The following is a 14,911-nucleotide window of genomic DNA, read 5'->3' as shown; positions in this document are numbered from 1 at the left end:
GTTGGGACAAAACACCTGAATACATACCGACAATATGAGGACACACCGTAACTATTGGGACAGTGCTAATGTCCCGATAAGTCAAGCAGTGTAGAAGTGTTCAAAATGACGTGACATACCACCTCCCGCCTTTTCTCGTTATGTCCTAATAGTTACGGTGAGCCCGTTTTTCTGTGTATATCTGTGTATGCTCATTGTGTATAATCTCCCACTATCGTCCCTTCGCTGCTACTGCTCTTTCATACACATTTCTGCTCGTCACAGTCGCGTTTCATTGGTCTAGCGAGAGGGCCTCCTGGTCAGCGATTGGCTGAATTTGATCGCGTTTCATTGGTCGATCAGCGGAATCCTCGTCTGCGATTGGCTGGATTTCATGTCCATCAAACGCAGCCCGCTTCATGTTTCCAATTGGCTGCCGAAGACACGCGAGGTAGACCTTTAATTCCAACGGAGTGAACTATCAGCAGCTACAAAAGAGAACCATTTGTGCATCTTTAAGGTATGAACTGCTTATTTACTGTATACTTTTGTGCCGTGTGTTAAGTTAACTTTAAACATTGTGTGCATGACGAGTTAGTCAGGGTCATATCACTTAAGGTGCGACATCATTAGCAGATTAAATGGTGTCCGTGACCCAGTTTGTTTATATTACAGTTATATGACACGTATATTCATTTCTTAGTGATTGTACTAACTTTACAGTCTGACAACTCAGTCCACTACAGTCTTTGAGTTCATATTTAATGAAACACATTACCGGTAAGTTGGACATTTTTGGCTTCATTTTAAACAGACATGGATGATGCTAAATACAGGTGTAAACGAGGTCTAAACTTGAGCTTGTCCACTGTAGACTATTTATTATTAGTAGTAGTATTAATAATAAGTAGTAGTAGTAGTAGTAGTAGTATTAACAACATACAAATTTTTATGGTATAATAAACAATAACAAGGTGGTCAGGATGTCAATAGAAACACTTTAAGGAAGAGTAGTAAACTGTGTCATATATTTGACAAAAGATTAAAAAGCAAGGTTAGCTTAACATCACAAACTATTCAATATTAGGTTATTACTTTGTGTTTCAGTCAGGGATGTTTTAATTATGCAATATTTTTCCCACAGTATCGATGCTTCAAAAAAAGGATGGATAACTGGGATGCCTGAATGATGATCACAGAAATCCTAAATGAAGGCAGTAGTTCTTAAAGAAGCCCACACCTGTGTCCGTTTACTACAGGGATAACTTTCCAGATGAAGAAATTACCCACTTCTATGGTGATTCTTCTTGGCCATGGCATTCAAGGGTAAGTGTGTGGTCTCTTTAAGACACGTTTGTTGTAGGACTGGGCGATATGGGCAAAAAATCATATCCCGGTATTTTTAGGAGGAACGACAGTATATGATATATATCTGGTATTTTCCCATAAATGGTTACTTGAGAGTTAAAGCCTTTATTAAAACTTTTATCAAACAGTTTTTGAGCTACATATAATTCAAGCACATGGGTTTCCCTCTCTGTTTACAAAAAAAAAACAGCTGCACAAAAAATAACAGCTGCACAAATTTTTTTTTTCTTTTTTTTCCTGCTTAAAACTGTTGCACAACATTTCAAGTAAAAAAAAAAATCTTTGATAAATAAATACAGTACAGGGTTTTTTCCTGCTTAACACTATACTCAGCACTACTGTGCTGTTGTGCAAATAACAAAATAAACAGAACCATACACACACTTAAATAGTAACACAACAAAAAAATATTGTAGGATAGAAAAAAAACCACAATAAATCTAAATATGAAACACACACTATTTTGACACAATTACAGTGTTGTTATAAGTAATCCTGTATACCACAGTTGTGTGATTTTACAAACAACAATTAAATCAGCTGTATATGTTTTATTAGTTACACATTTACATGTATGTATTGTGCACAATTATTAAACAGTGCACATATCGAAGATATCTACAGAGAAGTCTTCCACTCCAAGTTAAAAAGTCCTACACTTTTTCTTTTGTTTTGACTAAACTTGTTTTACTAAATATTAAATAAGGAGACTAGAGCAAATAGACTATAGATACGAGAAGTAATGAAACAGTTTCAGAGTACTGTGATGAAATGCTGGTTAAGCATATAAATGTAAACAGTCATTATAATTGAGCAGAACGCAGAGCTAAATGTATTATTATGTAAATGTAAAGAAGAGAGCGTCGTGCAATAAATACTGAACTTATAATCAGTGAATATGAGCTGGTTTTATTTTCGAAATGTGGTATAAATTCCTCCCATTTTGACGTTTTTAATTTATTTGAACACATCAGTCAATTTGACAAGGCTTCTATGTTCATTCTTGCTGTCAATTGCGAAAGGAATGATCAATAAAAGGTTTCTGATAAACCGCTGTGACAGCTGCAGGCGCTGTGTGACGTGCGTGTACGCGAGGTGAGTCAGATTTCGATACAACACCGACACTGCATGTTCCTCCATGTTGTGTCAGTGATGGGTCATTCTTGAATGTTTTGTTCATTTTGAACAAATCTATTGTATGACTCATGGAGTGAATTATTCCTTTGCGCATGCGCTCATTTGTGCAAGTGGAGCTCGTGTGCTGCCTTGAAGTGGTCTGTTTCGCGCAGAATGCGCATGTGTGGCCTCAAACCATATCGATATAAACGATGTTGGATAATCCCGCATCGAGTTGGGGAATCATATCGATATATCCCCAGAACTCAATATACCGCCCAGCCCTAGTTTGTTGTATTGTGGATTTCATTTATTAGTTTACTTTTTGATGTTTCAAATTACTCTAAAGAAATAAATTCATTGTTTGTGCATGTTTTTAAATTTCAGAATTAATCCACACAGTGGCAAAAGTTGAACTATTCTGAAAATTGACTGCAGCATGTGTGTATGAACAGCTGATTGTGGTCATAGCAATGACAGAGTTCAGAAACTAATTTAAATTGGTAAAGGAAGAAGCCCACTTTGAGTTTTCAACGTGGTTTTGGACACAATATTTGAATACCCCATACAGATTTAACCTGAGAGATACAGTACAAGCACTGATCTATAATAGATACGTGATTACAAGCCGTGCCGGGTGATTACAAGTTACAACACACAATTAAATACATATTTTGTAATCTACACAAAATGAGGCAACGATTTTAATCACATCTACAGGTTGTGATTTGAAGGAAGAAGAAATTGGTCCACATGAATGGTGAATCATTTATAATAATCACTCATTTATAATGTCACTTGTGTAGCCAATAGGATTATTGCAAAAACTAAGCTCTGTGCTCTACCATAGTTCATTAAACTTGCACCTTTTGTCCATTGAGATCATCTTTAATATAAAATGCTCTTCATCATAATATAACTTTCCTGAATTTTAAAGCCTGAATACAAGCACCACTAGTCTGACACTAGGCTATAAACGGACTATACCATGATCGTCACCTCATCACCATCAACCTGTTCACTGTGAGATATTTCATGTCCGACAGCACCTGTAGTCTCGTTTAACAACTTTTTAGCAACCAGCTTTATAAAGACACCTAACAGCTTAAAAGAAAAATCACAAATGTGCTGTAACTGGTGTGTTTTATATCTTAGAATAAAACATGAATGTATCTTAATAATAATAATAAAAAGCACTCAAGGACACCTTACAGCAGATCACAAGCACATCATAAAAATACAAGCAGTAAAAATGACAATCAGCATAAAATTAAACCAGCAAATCATTAAAAGCTATCCTAAACAAAAAACGTTTTTATCTAAATAGAGTCTACCTGGCGAATGTACAAAGGCAGGGAGTTCCATAACTTTGGTGCTGTACAGCTAAAAGCCCTGCCACCAAATGACTTCATCTTAAAATTTGGCACAGATAACAGTTCAGCAGAAGATGATCTCAGTGAGCGCAAAGGGGTGTACAAATGAAGAAGATCATTTTTTTAAGCTTGCATTAAACACACCTTATTTTAGGGATTTTACTAATATGCCATTCCAAAGACATAAAAAAAAAAACATTTACTTTAGAAAGTTGGAAGCAGAAGTGCTAAAACACAAACTCGCTTCTGGGTTTTTGTCTACAGAGACATCATAGTTCCACCACTCTATAGGGGTTGGTTTGGTTATGTATTGGCTTTGTAGGCTCATTTTATATCTGCATTCACTGCCTTTCCGACCCAATCTTGTGCCTTTCCTTTTTATGTTTACAGGAATTATGTGAAGAGTCATCAATGGCAATGATCGAATGTGGTTCGTAACACTTTCACATCAGGTAAGGAGAAAGTAAGTGAATTAAATTTTTCTTTTTGATAAAAGCCAGGTTTCCGTCTGAAGCTGCAAATGTAACTTATGTGGAAAAATGAAATATATGCTAAAATTTGTGAATAATAATAATTTGCGTCAAACTTGTTAAAGACAATAAAATAGTCACTTTGCAAAACTTTTTGCCTCAATCTTGGGTTTCTCTTTTTCCCTTTTTCAGGAATTGCATGAATAGTCATTGGTGACTGAGATCGAATGCAGTGCGAAACCTTATCAGGGAAAGAGACAGTAAGTGAATTTAATTTCCTTCTTGACGCTGACCATGTTAGAATAAGAGGTAGGGATGTTCCAATACCCTTTTTCCCTTCCCGATACTGATTCTCATACCTGAGCTCAGGGAATCAACCAAATGCAAGTACTAAACCGATACCTGAGTGGGTATCTGTAGAAACTGTTGTGTATAATTTTAGCCTTGTTTAAATTGACAGATTAAATTTATGGTGTGCTTCAGACTTATCCATTAATAAAATATTACAAATGCATACAGCAAACTAGAGTAAAGTTTTACAAAATAACTGTATAAAAACTGTGCAAAAAAGATATAAAAAGTGAATATAAATACTATAGAAAAATAACATCTTTGTATCTTAAAATTCAGAAACTTTTTTAAAAATAAAAAGGCACTTCACCTTTTACATTTTTTTTTAAAGTGCAACAGTACCTTATGCTCAATCTAAATATACCCTAATGGTTTCACACATCTCAGTATTTTAAAGTGCAACCCTTTAGTAAAATATGCATAGAACATTATAAAGTCTTCACACACAGTGTTTCCAACAGCATAGAAAAAAATAATAAACTAAATAAAAAGGCCTGCCCTAAATATTTTCTTTTCAGTTAAATTACAAATTGAGATTACAAAACGAAAACACTGACTGAATCCTTTTTAAGAACCAGCATGCTGTTTATTTCCAATCATGTTTCTTTTTGGTTTTTGTGTCATTCAATTAAAAATAGCAGGCTACCTCAAATCGTTTGCTCTACAGAAGATAGGCATTTAATTAATGCTCCTCTCTAATTCTTATATCGCAATGTCTGTCAACATTTTTAATAGAAGTCTTTATTTTAAAGATTATGTCTTGAGCATCTGATTTTACCTCCAGTGCTTGTGTGATTTTTAGTTGCACTGTCCTCAGTAGCACAGAAATATCAGTATATCAATATAGCCTTTGCTGAAAGGCTGGTTACCAGCAATGAGGTATAATAATGTTATTAGAGATTTCAAAGGAAATTTATTAAGAAGGAAATATAGCCTAAACTTTACAACAACAGATTCTATCATTGTCATAACGTATAGAATGCCCTTAAACAGTGTAGCCCGTAGTCTAGTTGATGGCAAAGAATTAAGTTTTTTTTTTTTATTAAGATTGTTTCATATGTCAAATGAAGCTCTGTTCTTTACAGAAGCTTTAAACAGATGTGCGCTGTGGCCGTGGTGATGAGAGACAATAAGGCACATCTTGACTTATATTTAAAGTATGGGCTAGGCTACTATAGCAAATAATAATTTAGTTTTTTTAACATGTAGCCAAGGATTGCATTACATTTTAATAGTTTATAAAGCTATAAAATGAAAGTCTCAGTTTGGTGTGGAGTTATCATAAGCATAAATCATTTAAGTCAATCAGCATTTGTTTGATTTGTAGATTAGGCTATGCAGGCTATTTTAGAAATGGATCTTTTATAAAGACTATTAATAACTGTAATTCTCCAAATGAAAAAAAAAGTTTAGTTATTTGTTGATATGATGGTGCCGTGTGGAGCGCACTCAGCGCAAGTGAAAACCACAATGCTTCGACTTGTTTTCAGAGCAGAGCACATTTCAGAAAGTTTTGCATTAGGGGCTTCTTTCTCCACTTGTGCAAATACACGAAGGGGTTTATAATGCAGATCCAGGACAGAGGCAACAACCAATAGCGTTGGTTTGGCATCAACTTGTCTGTGTCAAACTGTGACAAGTCTTTTCACTCTTTTCATTATGCTTCTTTTATCAAAATACATCTGTAGGCACTTGTGGTTGCACATATTATAATATCCCTGAGTTAACAAATAGCCCTATGTGTTGCAAAATAAAATAATAATACATTTTAATTGTTTAACTGATACCATAAATTGATTAAAAATGCATCCTTTCAGTTAACGGTTAAACGATTAATATGAACATCTCTAGTTTCCTTTCTCACCCCCATATTTGAACACATTTGTTAAATAGAGTGATGGGACTATAATGTCACTTTGTAGGCAAACCAGCAGTCGGCATCACACTGGTTCCCTTGACAAAAAGCCAATAGGCAAATGTAACTTATGTGGAAATTTAAAACGATGCATTAAAATGTTTCAAATAATCAATTTGAATATCAAATAATCAAACAATGTTTCACTCAAATGAGTCAAAGATAATAAAATCGTCACTTTGCAAATCTTCTTGCCTCAATCTTGTTTCTCTTTCTCACTTTTACAGGAATTGCATGAAGAATCATTGGTGACTGAGATTGAATGCAGTGCGAAAACGTCCATGTCAGGGAAAGAGACAGTAAGTGAATTTAATTTCCTTCTTGATGCAAACCATGTTAGAACCTCAAATCAGAAAAGTTTGGCACAGTATGGAAAATGCTAATAAAAAAAAGAAAGTACTGATTACTAAATTTACTTTGATTTGTATTGCATTGCAGATAATCCAACAGACATTATTTAATGTGTTAATAAACTTGTATTCCAATTTTGGTTCTTGCAACATATTTGAAAAAAGTTGACAGGAGTTTAGGGCTGTCATCAGGTAAAATGGTTAAATAATGATGTGATGTGAAACGGGTGATGTCAACAGGTGAAAGAGGACACGGGTACTGGACTGGCCTGTCTGCAGTCCCGACCTGTCTCCAATACAGAATGTGTGGTGCACCATACTGTTGCCCACTTTGATTTGTTTGCAGGAAGAATGGTGCAAAATTACACATGAAACACTTCATCACTTGCTGTCTCTAGTCCCTAAACATATTTTTAAGTGTTGTAAAAAAGAATGGCAACATTATGCAATTTTTTATTAGCAATTTCCATACTGTCTCAACTGTTTCTGATTTGTAGTTGTAGAAGGAGGGTTGATTTATCATATTAGGCTGTTTTACCTGGGCTGTTTTCTCAAAAATGTTGTTGTGATGACTCTCTTTGAGTAAAATATACACCTCTATATTAATTAATAATAATAACTAGTGTATTGGGGGATGGGCATGACGTGGACATGAAATGTAAGTACAGTCTGGCCTTGTAAGAACCCCCATATTTTAACCCATTTGATGAATAGAGTTTGGTCAGTTATGTGTTGGCTTTTTAGGCTCAATTTATACTTGCCAATTGCTTTCTTGTACAAAAACTCAGATAACAAATGAAATGAAATTGTAGATGTTGTCCAAGAATTTTTCATTCATTTGCTTTTCCCTAACACCTGAAATTGGCCAGGTATTATTAGTTCATTAGTTGAGTGTAGTACTTACTTGGCTTTTTGACCCAATCTTTTTTTTCCTGATTTTTATTTTTTTTTTTCCTTTTCACATTTACAGGAATTATGTGAAGAGTCATCAATGGCAATGATTGAATGTGGTTCGAAACACTTCCACATCAGATAAGGAGAAAGTAAGTGAATTTAATTTACTTCTTGATATGAGCAGAGTTTCTATCCAAAACTGCAAATATATCTTATTGCAAACAAAATAATTTCCTCTTTGACAATGACAATGTTCGATGTAGAAGGGTTAAGTGCTATTTTAGGCTGTTATCTCAAAAATAACTCTCTTTGAGTAAAATAGACCTCTTTCTGTTAGGGATGTCAATTTCCACAAAATCCTGTGATCCATGATCATTTAAATTATTAATTAATCATTAATCACCACTTCATAAACATAATAGATAAAGTTTTGAATGTTTTGAAATATTAAACAAATCACCCTAGCCTTTTCCATTTGGAGACTTACAGTAATAGCTTAGTCTGTATAAACAGTCCATTTATAAAATACATAATTAATGAATGTGTTAATGAAGAATAAAACCAATATGCAATATGCTCTTTGCATAATGATCACTGCGAAATAAGCTAAGTGCTCATTTTATACAGTATATAAACTATAAATATAAAAAAAAAAGAAATGAAGTAATGGAACATTATATGTAAAAAAAAAATCTAAATTTATATACAGTAGTAGGCTAGGCTAAAAAAAGGTGCCTTAAAGCTTCTGTAAAGAACAGACTATATATGATAGGTGACACAATCTCAATAAACACTTGGTGCTTGATGTCAGATAGGCTACATTTATTTAAGGGCATTCGATACGACATTGATAGGATCTGTTGATGTCAAACTTAGGTTTCCTTTATAATATTAAGATATTTCCTCTGTAATACTACTATTATCCTTCATCACCGGTAAAATAACCAGCCTTTGTATTTCATGTATTTTAAATGTAGATTTTCCTGCCAGTTCGATGCAGGCGAATAAAATTGTGGCCTTTATTTAATTAAATCTTTATTTATTTAAATCTTACTTTTACCTGAACTCGCCACGAGTAAGATGGAGAAAATAAAAACACATCAGCATAGATAAAAATTCAGATGCTTAAGACATAATTTGTAAAAGAATGACTTCTTTTAAGCTGTGTTAGTTTTAAAGTTTGTAGCAAATATAAGACAGCGGTTTGGGATAAACCAATTACAGCGGAGCATTGATTAAATCCTTATTTTTCAGAGAGTGAAACAAATCATCCACTGCACAGTTGTGCAACAGGCACGAACATAAATGTACACTTCATATATATATTTTTTGGAAAATAATGTATTTTTTGGTGGTCAATTATCTACAAAATAAAGAATGAATAACATTTGTGGTGAAGTGTTTCAAAAGAAGTACTGCTATTCAGACCCAAAACACAAACTTTTTGTTAAATAAATAAAATATAAAAAAATTTAAAGTGAAACATTCACAGTTTCAGGGAAGCCTATATTTAACAGCTTTCACTTTTAATGACAAAATCATCCATTGCGCTGGCCAGTTTCAATAATTTAACTATAATAATTTAACATTTAATTAAGTAATTTGAAAGAGCAGGACAGGCTTTACAAGCTATTCAGAGCACTGAACGTGTTCACAGATTACCTAGGAAGAACAAACTCGGTCTGAAGGATGAGAGAACTCAGAAACTCATTGTGAGAATTACAATTCTGTCAGATGAAATTGCTTAAAACACCCTAATATTTTAGAGAAACTAGTTAAAGTTTGCATAACCAATAATTTATCTTATCCACCCGTGACCTACTCATAATTAAACATCATATAGCCTACTTTTTGATTTCCTGACCTGCAAATTAACGGCAGCACACGCAGATATAACCGAGATCCACTTAAAACAGGGTTTTATGCATCCCCCACATAACATAAACTGCACACACTTGATTATTTAATGTGTAAAGTCGTGGACGCTTGTCTCGCAGCACAAATCATAACTTATCCTTTAATGTCCATGCTTAATCTGTCATCGATAAGGTCTGTTGATTAAACTGATTACTGATAATAAATCGATCATTGAGTAACTGTTAGCATCCCTACTCTCTATTAATTTATAATAATAACTAGTGTATTGGGGGATGGGCATGACATGGTCATGGATTGTAAGTACAGTTTGGCCTTTTGAGGACCCCTATAGTTTAACACATTTGATAAGTACAGTTTGGTCTGTTATGTGTTTACTTTATTGTGTATTGGGGGATGGGCGTGACATGGACATGAATTGTAAGGACAATTTGGCCTTGTGAGGACCCCCATATTTTACACAGTTGATGAATAGAGTTTGGTTGGTTATGTGTTGGCTCATTTTACATCTGGCCAGGGGCGTTGCTAGACATAAAGCTCTACTGGGGCATGTGCCCCCTTCCCCCATCCCCCCCTCCTCTCCCCTCAAAAAAAAAAAGAAAAAGAAAAAAAAAAAAAAAAAAAAAAAAAAAAAAAAAAATATATATATATATATATATATATATATATATATATATATATATATATATATATATATATATATATAAATATATATATATATTATATATATATATATAGGCTTTGCTAAAAGGCTGGTCAAATGTCTTTTTTTACAGAAGCTAACAGACGCGCATGCTGCGACCACAGTCAACAATCGCATATATTTTGACTTATTTAAAGTAGACTATAGGCTATAGCATATAATAATTTTGTGTATAGAAGTTTATAAAAAATGTAGCCAATATATCACAGGGGTTTATGTAGCAGCAATTACAGTGGAGCATTATCCTTTTTTCCCGTGGAGCGAAACAAACACTGCACAGTTGTGTAGCGGATGGAGACGCACAAAAATATACAATTCATATATTGTTTTACAATTAACGCATTTCGTTTTGTACAATTTGTATCTTAGTTTTTGTCAGTCAGTAATCTACAAAATAAACAATAATAACTAATAAACTTTGAGGTGAAGCGATGTGCCTCAGGGCCTATCTACTGAAAGGGTTACCTACAACCTTAACGTCCCTGCTATATTGTAACCCTTTCAATAGATAGACCTCATCAATGACATATTAAGCATGGATATTTAAACGATAAGTTATGCTTTGCGCTGTGAGATGCGTCCATGACTTTACACATAAGTAATAATCAAATGTGTGCAGGTTATGTATCTTATGGAGTCACTCTCTTAATATTGGATATTTAAGAAGCATAAAACGCTGTTATTAAACAAACTCTCTTATATCTGCTGCTGCTGCTATTAATACGCAGATCTCGGTTATGCTGGTGCAGCCGTTAATACACGGTTCAGGTAATCAAAAAGCCAGCTCGCCTATATGATGTTTAATTATGGGTGGGTCGCAGGTGGAGAAGTTTAATCATTGGTTATGCAGACCACTTTGACTAAAATATCAGAAAGTTCAAACGCTTTGATTAAACTAAAGCGAAACTGACCGATGTTTGTCATAAAGAGTGATAATATAGGCTGCTCTTTTAATTTTGATCACACAGTTAACAAAGATTCAATATTCGAAACTGAATATTTCACTTTTATTTTATTTATATTACGATTGTTTTTAACAGACCAGTTTGTGTTTTGGCCGCGGCATATAGCGGACCCTGAGGCACATCGCTTCACCTCAAAATTTATTAGTTATTCTTGTTTATTTTGTAAATAACTGACCGACAAAACTAAGATATAAATTATACAAAACAAAATTCGTTCAAAGAATATTTTTCTTCCGACGAAAATATATATAATTAATATATATTTTTGTGTGTCTCCATCCGCTACACAACTATGCAGTGTTTGTTTCACTCCACGGGAAAAAGGATTTAATTAATGCTCCCGTAATTGCTGCTGCACAAACCCCTGTGATATATTAGCTACATATTTTTATGAATGTCCTTACACAAAATCATTATGCTATAGCCTAAAGCCTACTTTAAATAAGTCAAAATATATGCGATTGTTGACTCATCACCGTGGTCGCAGCATGCGCGTCTGTTAGCTTCTGTAAAAAAAGACATTTGACCAGCCTTTTAGCAAAGCCTATATTAATATACTGATATTCTTGTGCCAGTTTGACACTGTAAATTAAACTGAGGAGAGTTTAACTACTTCACAACACTCCGTCACCTGAACTCAGCGTGAGGGAGAAGGAGAAAAGTGCAGCGCTGAGGTAAAATTATATTCTCAAGTCATAATCTTTAAAATAATTATAAATTATAAATAAAAGTATTCTTATTATTATACATTATTTTTTATATACATATTATTATTCTTATTTACATATTATTATTCTTCTAAATAATCTTAAATGTAACTGGAAAACAATGTTAAGACAACTGGAGTGATGCTAAGATCATTTAAGAAATTACTTTTGCATAAATATTAATTTCATTTTAATGAAATTGACAATTCAATAAAATACAAAAAAAAAAAAAAAAAAAAAGATGTTATAGGATTATCTGTTGTAGACTTGACACATGGCAGATAATTATGTTTATTAAGTCTTTACCTCCCTGACTCGTCATCCCTCTTTTTTGCTTCATACAAAAAAATCTATGAGGAGGCATGCTTAGTAAGATCACCATCATATTGTTTAAACTTTAGTTTTGTCCACTTGCAAAACAAAAAAAGCTGTTAAGCTGGTTTTACAACGAATGAGCGGAGCGTAACAAGCAGGTAGCCGTCTTTTTTGGCGCGCATGTTAATTACCGGGACTCTCAGAGCAGCGCGTGCAAGAGGCGCGCCTGTTCTCTGCGCACATGCAGAGATGCGTCAGTTTGCTTTTTGATTAAACACATTGCTTTCACCGTTGGTTCGGTTGCACTTAGAGAATAACGTCTTTATTTCGGAATTACCACTCTTAATAAATACACTTGCATTTGAAGTAAATCATATCTCAATGCATTTACTGGGGCACTGGAGATTTTTACTGGGGCACATGCCCCAGTGAATTGGGTCTAGCGACGCCCCTGCATCTGGCACTAAGATTTTTGTCATTCATGTACAAAGTGTTTTAGTATTAATTTGACATTTTAGCATCAATAAGGTTTATCTGATGTGTGCACTTTTTAGCCTGGACATGCTTTCAATTCAATAATAACTGCAGTGACTTTTTACAAATTGATGCTTTCATATAAAAGTTGTGGTATGTCTAGCATGTGAATTGGATTTTAATAAAAACTCTCCCTCTGTACAGTGTCACCATGAAGTACACAGTGCTGTTTTTTCCAGTTTGGATTTGTGCGATGATTGATGGTAATGGTCCCATGTCAAGTAGAAAGTGGCCGACTTCAACTTGCAAATGTAAGTATCTATGTCACAAATAATCAGCGTATAAATGTATGTGTCATCATTTTTTTAGTCTGTGTTCTAAAGTACAATATGGATTTCTCCTATAATTTCTAGGTATTTTTTTAATAGTGTTTTTTTTTTCTTCCATCAATTCACTATTTGAAAGCCATATCCATTTTTTCACATTTGTTGTTTTAAGTAAATAAAAGATTATTTTAACGAATAAATTAATGTAAAATTGATCCTAACAGTACTAGGATTAGAGAACATAATTTAATTTCAAGATAAATTAAATTCAGTATTATAACATGCATTCATTTTGTTATGCAAGGCAAAAAACAACACGTTTAGTATAGTTGTATATTGTGCTATGTAAAATAAAATATTTCACAGCACAGAAAACACTATAGATTAGATAAAACATATAAGAAATAAAAACTTGAAATATATCAGTCTGTGTGGAATGAATGTATACATTATACAAGTTCCACTGCTTGAATGGAATTAATGAAATAAATCAACTTTTGAAGATATTCTAATTATATGACCAGCACCTGTATTTAGCTGAAGAAATACACCAGTTAGGCAGCACTAGGGAACTGTGCTCTTATCGAGTAGGATACAGAAAGCCTGCACTCTGACTGTAAAATAAGTCTTTATAGTTTTTTTACAATGTCAGTAAAAATATGTATTTCTGTAAATTTGTGTTTATTTGTTGCAGACACCAACTCAAGGACAGTTATTATAAAAACATGGAGCAGACTGAAGTGAATGCAGTCATAAAACATTTTAAAGGGACACCTCACCACAAAAGCACAGTGTGATCAATGCAAGATAGCAGAAGACCATGTTCTTAAAGAAAGAAGAAAAATTAAGTGACTTTGTGAGGAACAGAGGTTTGCAGATAAATAAAAGAAATGTTGGACTGCATTTCAACAAAGAAAAGCAAAAACTGCTTTTAAACGGTTAGTTCATCCAAAAAATTTAATTAGCCCATGGTTTATTCACCCTTATGCAATCCTAGCTGTATATGACATTCTTCGTTCAGACGAACACATTAAGAGTTATTTAAAATTTTCTCTAAGCACTTAAATACTATTATGGATGTGAAGTGTGGGCCTTGTTGGAACCGTTCCAATACATGTCATGTCTTTTGAAGCGGATCGATAGGTTTGTAACAAATATTTATTTTTTATGAATTATGAACTCCAGTTGCTACTTGCGTGTTGGCGACAGAGTCAGATGAACCTAAACGAATCAAAGAACAAATTAAAGATGTCCCAAACTCAGCCAACTTGACTTTTCGCAAACAAGCATACAGACATTAGCTGTGTTTCCATCCAAAAATGCGGATGAACTTAATGCGCAAAACTGGATTAACGCGTTAAAGACGTGCAAATAAAGCAGCGTTTCCATCCAACGAGTCAAAGCAAACAAAATCGTCACTTCCTGATTAACTGGCACCAAATATCAACAGTAAAAACTGAATTTGCTGTGGTAAGAGAAGCTGCGTCAATCTTTTCTTCATCTAATAAATGACACTGAGCACGGACGCTCTTATTTCTTGAGGTCATTACTAATATAATAACACTAATACTTAAAAGGTAAGGTGTTTTAGAATGACCAAAACAACAGTTCAGATGGTTTAGTGTGCTGCTGGTTTCTCCATTCACGCACATTTTCATCATCACATGATCTCTTATAACAAAATCACATGACCTTTTTTAATGCGCACACTGGAATTTGTGCGGTAAAAG

At 33.8% G+C, this 14,911-nt stretch overlaps 1 long non-coding RNA gene across 2 annotated transcripts; it reads left to right on the top strand.

Annotated features, from left to right (window-relative positions):
• The first annotated feature begins 391 nt into the window (after nucleotides 1-391).
• LOC130245806 (uncharacterized) lies at nucleotides 392-14,500 on the top strand. Of its 2 annotated transcripts, none has more exons than XR_008839365.1 (8): nucleotides 392-499; nucleotides 1,124-1,305; nucleotides 4,227-4,288; nucleotides 4,499-4,566; nucleotides 6,800-6,871; nucleotides 7,893-7,965; nucleotides 13,060-13,166; nucleotides 13,876-14,500. It is a non-coding gene; the product is annotated as an uncharacterized LOC130245806 (long non-coding RNA). The 2 variants fall into 2 exon arrangements; XR_008839366.1 differs by having other exon boundaries at nucleotides 4,227-4,299.
• Nucleotides 14,501-14,911: the final 411 nt, after the last annotated feature.

This window comes from Danio aesculapii, chromosome 18, assembly GCF_903798145.1.
Source record: "Danio aesculapii chromosome 18, fDanAes4.1, whole genome shotgun sequence".
NCBI classification, from domain to species: domain Eukaryota; kingdom Metazoa; phylum Chordata; class Actinopteri; order Cypriniformes; family Danionidae; genus Danio; species Danio aesculapii.
Note: the sequence above shows the minus strand (reverse complement) of the source record. Positions and strands in the feature narration are given on the sequence as shown.